Source organism: Enhydra lutris, unplaced genomic scaffold (assembly GCF_002288905.1).
Source record: "Enhydra lutris kenyoni isolate GAN:26980312 unplaced genomic scaffold, ASM228890v2 scaffoldscaffold90, whole genome shotgun sequence".
Classification (NCBI taxonomy): domain Eukaryota; kingdom Metazoa; phylum Chordata; class Mammalia; order Carnivora; family Mustelidae; genus Enhydra; species Enhydra lutris.
The window spans coordinates 5168680-5173988 of record NW_019154174.1 but is presented as its reverse complement, the minus strand read 5'-3'; positions in this window follow the sequence as shown (position 1 = coordinate 5173988).

Sequence of the window (5309 nt, the reverse complement as noted above, 5' to 3'; positions counted from 1 at the left end):
TTAAACTCAGGAGGGAAGATTATGAGAAAGGTACCCAAGCTAAGTTAAAGGATGATTTCCATTTGCAAACCCGGCAGGTGAATGAACCAGCCCATACAGACAGACAGCAAAATAAAAATGGCAAAATCCAAAGGGAAAATTAAAGTTCGGATGAGTTAGCACTTTATACTGAGCGGTAGGCAACAATGAGTGTCTGTGGGTTTTAGGGGACACACACTGTCATTTTTGCTGATGGAGAGACAAACTCTTAATTGGTCTTTTAGAAAGAAATCTGGCAATATCCCATACTACTCATTTGGAAGATCTTTAAAAATTTACTTTATTGGGCTATGGGGGAATGTGATCCACCAAAACGAAAGAGTAAATCAAGTTTGAGAAACGTTATTCAATACAGGAGTAGGCCCTCCAGTAGAAAAGAGGGAGAGAGACTTTTCCGCGGGAAATGATGAGAGGAGACAGACTCTGGGACAATCCTGCAACAGGTGTGAAGATTAGTGGGCTCATCTTGGAGCGGGGGTGGGGGGGGTCCCTCTAACCCTTTCCTGGAAGATTAAATTTGGAAACCATTTAATCAAACCAAACCTCTTGAGAAACAAGAGATTGGGGTTGGATTCATAGTAAGTACATAGCTGATTCCACACAAATAAAAAATGAAAATTACCAACGCTTAGAAAATAAAGGTTGTGCAGAAAGGAAAGGTAATCCTAATTTACTACAAGCCTCAGCTAATATAATAATAAATAACGAAAAATAATATTCAATAAGATTCTTGGATGGACACATCCATGTTTTCCATCAAATTCCATAAGTTTTCAGGGGCGCCTGGGTGACTCAGTCAGTTAAGAGGCCGTCTTCGGCTCAGGTCATGATCTTGGGGTCCTGGGATGCAGCGAAGCATGGGGCACCCTGCTCAGCGGGGAGCCTGCTTCTCACTCACCCTCTGCACCTCCCCTGCTCATTCTTTCTCTCAAATAAATAAGCAAAAACTTAAACAAATTCAGGAAGTTTTCAGCCATTGTTCTTCATAATTTATCTCCTGTCCCTGTAGGTTTTTTTAAAGGATGATTATGTAGGAGATTTCCAGCAGAAACAAAATGAACGTCCACCCAGGCGACGGTTGAAGGAGCTACACTAATATCACACTGCAAAATAACGTGGCACACACGGAGGCAGGCTGAGTTGGGGCCAAATGATATGTCTATCCCCCCCTCTACCTCCATTGCCCTCTACCTCTACTCCCCCCCCCCCCCCCCCCGCACCCTCCCGCCTCACCCCCAAACCACTATCAAAGTCAATTACTTTGGGTGGGGCTCCACTCCCAGCTGGGGGAGGGAAGCATGTGACAAGGCCTCGGCCAGTCAGAGACCCCATTGCCCTGTCCATGTGATTGGATCAGCGATGGGGACAGGATCCAATCAGAATCAGGCAAACACAGGGACCGCACCAACCGGGACAGCCTGCCTGGGACCGGGACTCACACTCTTTCCCGCTGGGCATCGTTCTGGAGAGGATGGAGGTTGTGGTGGCTGGCAGCCATTCTGCGCCGGGAGGAGAGAGGGCGAAGTCCAGGACTGAGTCTTCCCGGAAGAAATAGAGCAACTGGGGAAAGAAACCTATCCTGGTGTCACAGTTGAAGCCTTTGCATTAAGCTTCACCTGAAGTTGGTTCTATTTAGGGACTTTTACTTATTTGTTTTCACATCAGCGACTTTGAGTTGGGTTTTCTGTTGTTTTGGGCCAAATGGGTGCTGGCAAATACTCTGGTAATCTCGGCTTCAGAAGTGAGCATCCGTCCCCTGGAAGGGCTCAGTGGCTTCTTGTGATCAAGGTCATTTGTTGGTCAGGACTGTAGCTGTAAGGCAGATACGGGTGTTTCAGGGGTCTTGTGGAGAAAGTTTCTCTGGATATCAGTCAGAACTCCTTTATTTGCCGGCTACAGTCACCAGATTCAAATGGATTTATGAGCATATTCGTGCTTGGACAGAATCTCCCCACGTGGTGGCCATGTCCAGCCTTACATGCCACAGACTTAGAAAAATCTAATGAAAAGAGAACACTTTTGTGTTAGGATAGGTGTAATAAAAGGCCAGGAGCTGCTTCACTTGGGTATGTCCTTGTCTGAGCCAACTGCTGTGGCTCAGGGGATGGAATGTGCTAGTTGACCAGACTTGGGTCATGTGGCCACACCATGGAACCCATGGGGTGGGGTGGGGAGGAATCAGTCCCACCTGAACCACATGGATAGAGAACATGGAAGGGAAATTTGGGGTGCTGGCAACTAAAAGGGGGGGATGAATGGGTCAAAATGGGCAAAAATAGCAGATGTCTACTCCCTCTTACACTATTCTTTGCGTCCCAGGGTCCTTATTAGAGCTGTAATTAAATATAACCCAGGGGCACCTGGGTGGCTCAGTGGGTTAAAGCCTCTGCCTTCAGCTCAGGTCATAATCCCAGGATCCTGGGATTGAGCCCCACATCGGGCTCTCTGATCAGCGGGGAGCCTGCTTCCTCCTCTCTCTCTCTGCCTGCCTCTCTGCCTACTTGTGATCTCTGTCAAATAAATAAAATCTCTAAAAATATATATATAACCCAAAAGCGTCCACCTTCTGGAGGCACCCTCTGTTTTCCTCTGATATCAAAAGAGCCCCCTTCCCATATATTAGGGACAACCAGGCCCCTCCTTGATCTTTCCGAGGATTTCCAAGTTGGGGCTCATGGTCTCCCGAGTCAGGCCATGATCAGCCTACTTCTTTTTATTCTTCTTGTCTTTATTGAGGTATCATTGACAAATAAAAACTGTATATGCTTAAGGTTGTATAACTTGATGTTTTGAAATAGGTGTACAGTGTGAAATGGTCACCACAAGCTAAGGTATGTATTGTCTCACACAGTGTGTGTGTGTGTGTGTGTGTGTGTGTGGTGAGAACACCTAACATATGCTCTCTTAGTAAATTTCAAGTGTACAATACGCTATTGTTGATTACACAGATTGCTTATTTGACTGTCCCTGTACACTCCCGGCCTCTGGAACCACCATATGCTTCTCCCCTTCTTTGGTTCCAGATGAAAACCCATGAATTTCTCCATTGCCCTCTCTCTCCAAAAACCAAGGCTGGGTTGACGAACATTCTCCTCTCCTCACCTGCCAGGAAATAACTGGAACTATCCCCCACATTTCCACCCCGAAATAGGACTAGATGGGGGTGGGGGGTAAGGTTCTACATTTTTGAGAGAGAAATGCTGCTTGGGAACTCTCTCCCTCAACGATGTAAGTAGGTTGAGTTGTCATCTTCTGCCTTGCCTGAAGGGTGTAATGGGACTTTGAGGCTGCCCTTTAAAAAAAAAAAATTATTTTATTTGTTAGAGAAAGAGAGAGTGCAGGTTGCGGTGGGGGAGCATGAGTGGGGGGTGGGGGAGGAGCAGAGGAAGAGGGAGAAGCAGATTCCCTGCTGAGGTCGGAGCCCAACTAGGGGCTCTATCCCAGGACCCAGGGATCATAACCTGAGCTGAAAGGCCAGGCTGCCATTTCGATATGCCGTGTCTTGGCACGCTTAGCTTTCACTGGCAAGTAGCTAGGAAAACCTGCATAGAACTCAAGGAGCATGTTGGGAGAAAAGGGAGAATATGAAGTATACAATCCCTTCCTTTCTGAAGTTCAATGTTACTGGAGCCTTTTTGATGGACTGAGTCTAGCCTGAAGACTATGGGCAGGAGAAACCACTAAGTGCCCTTGAGAAGGCACTTGCCAAGAGCAAGGGTAGGTGACCTAGGCTAAATGGAAGGACCTAAGGGGTTATAAGGGTTGGTCTGGTTCTGATATAGTGTGTAGAAGGGGCTGGAAACCCCTCTGGTCAAGCCCCTGGTTCATGACAGAGCCGGTTGGCAGGGAAGTTCAGGAGTGACCCTAAGCGGCAGACAGAAGCAACGTCGGCAGAAAACCAAGGCCCCCTGGTGGTAAGTCCTGGCATTCTCTGTCTCATTGGTAGTTCAAATTTTTATTTTATTTGATTTTTAATTTAATTTTTATTTTATTAATTTTATTATTTTATTTATATATATATTTTATTTATCATATTTATTTTAAGTTTATTTTTATTTTATTTATTTATTTTATTTAATTTATATTTTAAATTTTAGGTGTTTGTACACAAAGGCTGGCAAACCACGGATACTGTTGGCATTTGTAGATTTCCCCTCCACCCCTTAATAATCCACCAAAGTGTTCTGTGAAGCCTCTGGGTGTGCACCCTCATCATTGCAGAGAAGTGGTAGATGTTTTGAAATGACAGGGTTTTTCTCTAACGTATCCTAGATAAAATGCTTGGGGACGAGTCCTTTCCCCTCTGATCTAGCTTGGGTAGATTTTTTTTTCTCATTTCTTATTTTCTTTTCCTATTTTTCTTTTACCCCCCCACCCCCATTTCATAGATAAGTGTGTAATCTAATTAATATCTGTTTTCCTCTTTAGCAAGTAAGCTTCAGGGGCTAGGGATTGTGTCCCCCATTCCCCAAATAGTCCATTCATTTATTTGACAGAGAGAGAGAGAGAGAGAGAGCACGCACACACAAGTGGGGGAGCAAGAGGCAGAGGGAGAACAGGCTCCCCACAGAGCAGGAAGCCCATTGTGGGGCTCGATCCCAGGTCGTGACCTGAACTAAAGGCAGACGCCCAACTGAGTGACCCAGGTGCCCCAGGATTATCTGTCTTGTTTGTTGCTGTATCCTCAGCCCCTGAAATAGTATTGGGCATTCATTTATTAAGCTGACAAATTGTTCGGGAGCATCTGTCCTGTGGCGGGCCCTCCCCTAGGCATTGGGGTCTGGAGGGGATAGCAGTTGGCCAAACACTGACTCTGTTCTTACAGAATTTCTGTGCTAGCAGGCAGAGATGGGGACAAACAAGAACATGGAATCAGGAGTGGTGGTGAGCGCTCAGCGCCCAACGAAGCAGAGTAAGGGGCTTCTGCTCCAGGAAGTTTTCTCTGATCGCCTGATATTTGAGCAGGGACCTGAAGGATGGGAAGCAAGAGATTTGGGAGAGTCCTGGGCAAAGGTACAGGCCCCAAGGGGAGAGCATGCTGGGTGGTCCTAGCAGCCAGGCCAGTGTGGCTCCGAGGCAGCATGGGGGAGCGGGGGAGGGGATGGAGTGGGACCTTGGAGGCCACTGTAAGGACTTCCACCTTAACTGGTATAAGGAGCTACTGAAGGGTCTGGAACAGAGCAAAGGGTCTTATCCATGAGAAGGTAATACATTTCTTGCTGAATATATGTGGAATCATGAAACTTCCTTTTTTTTTTTTTTTAAAGATT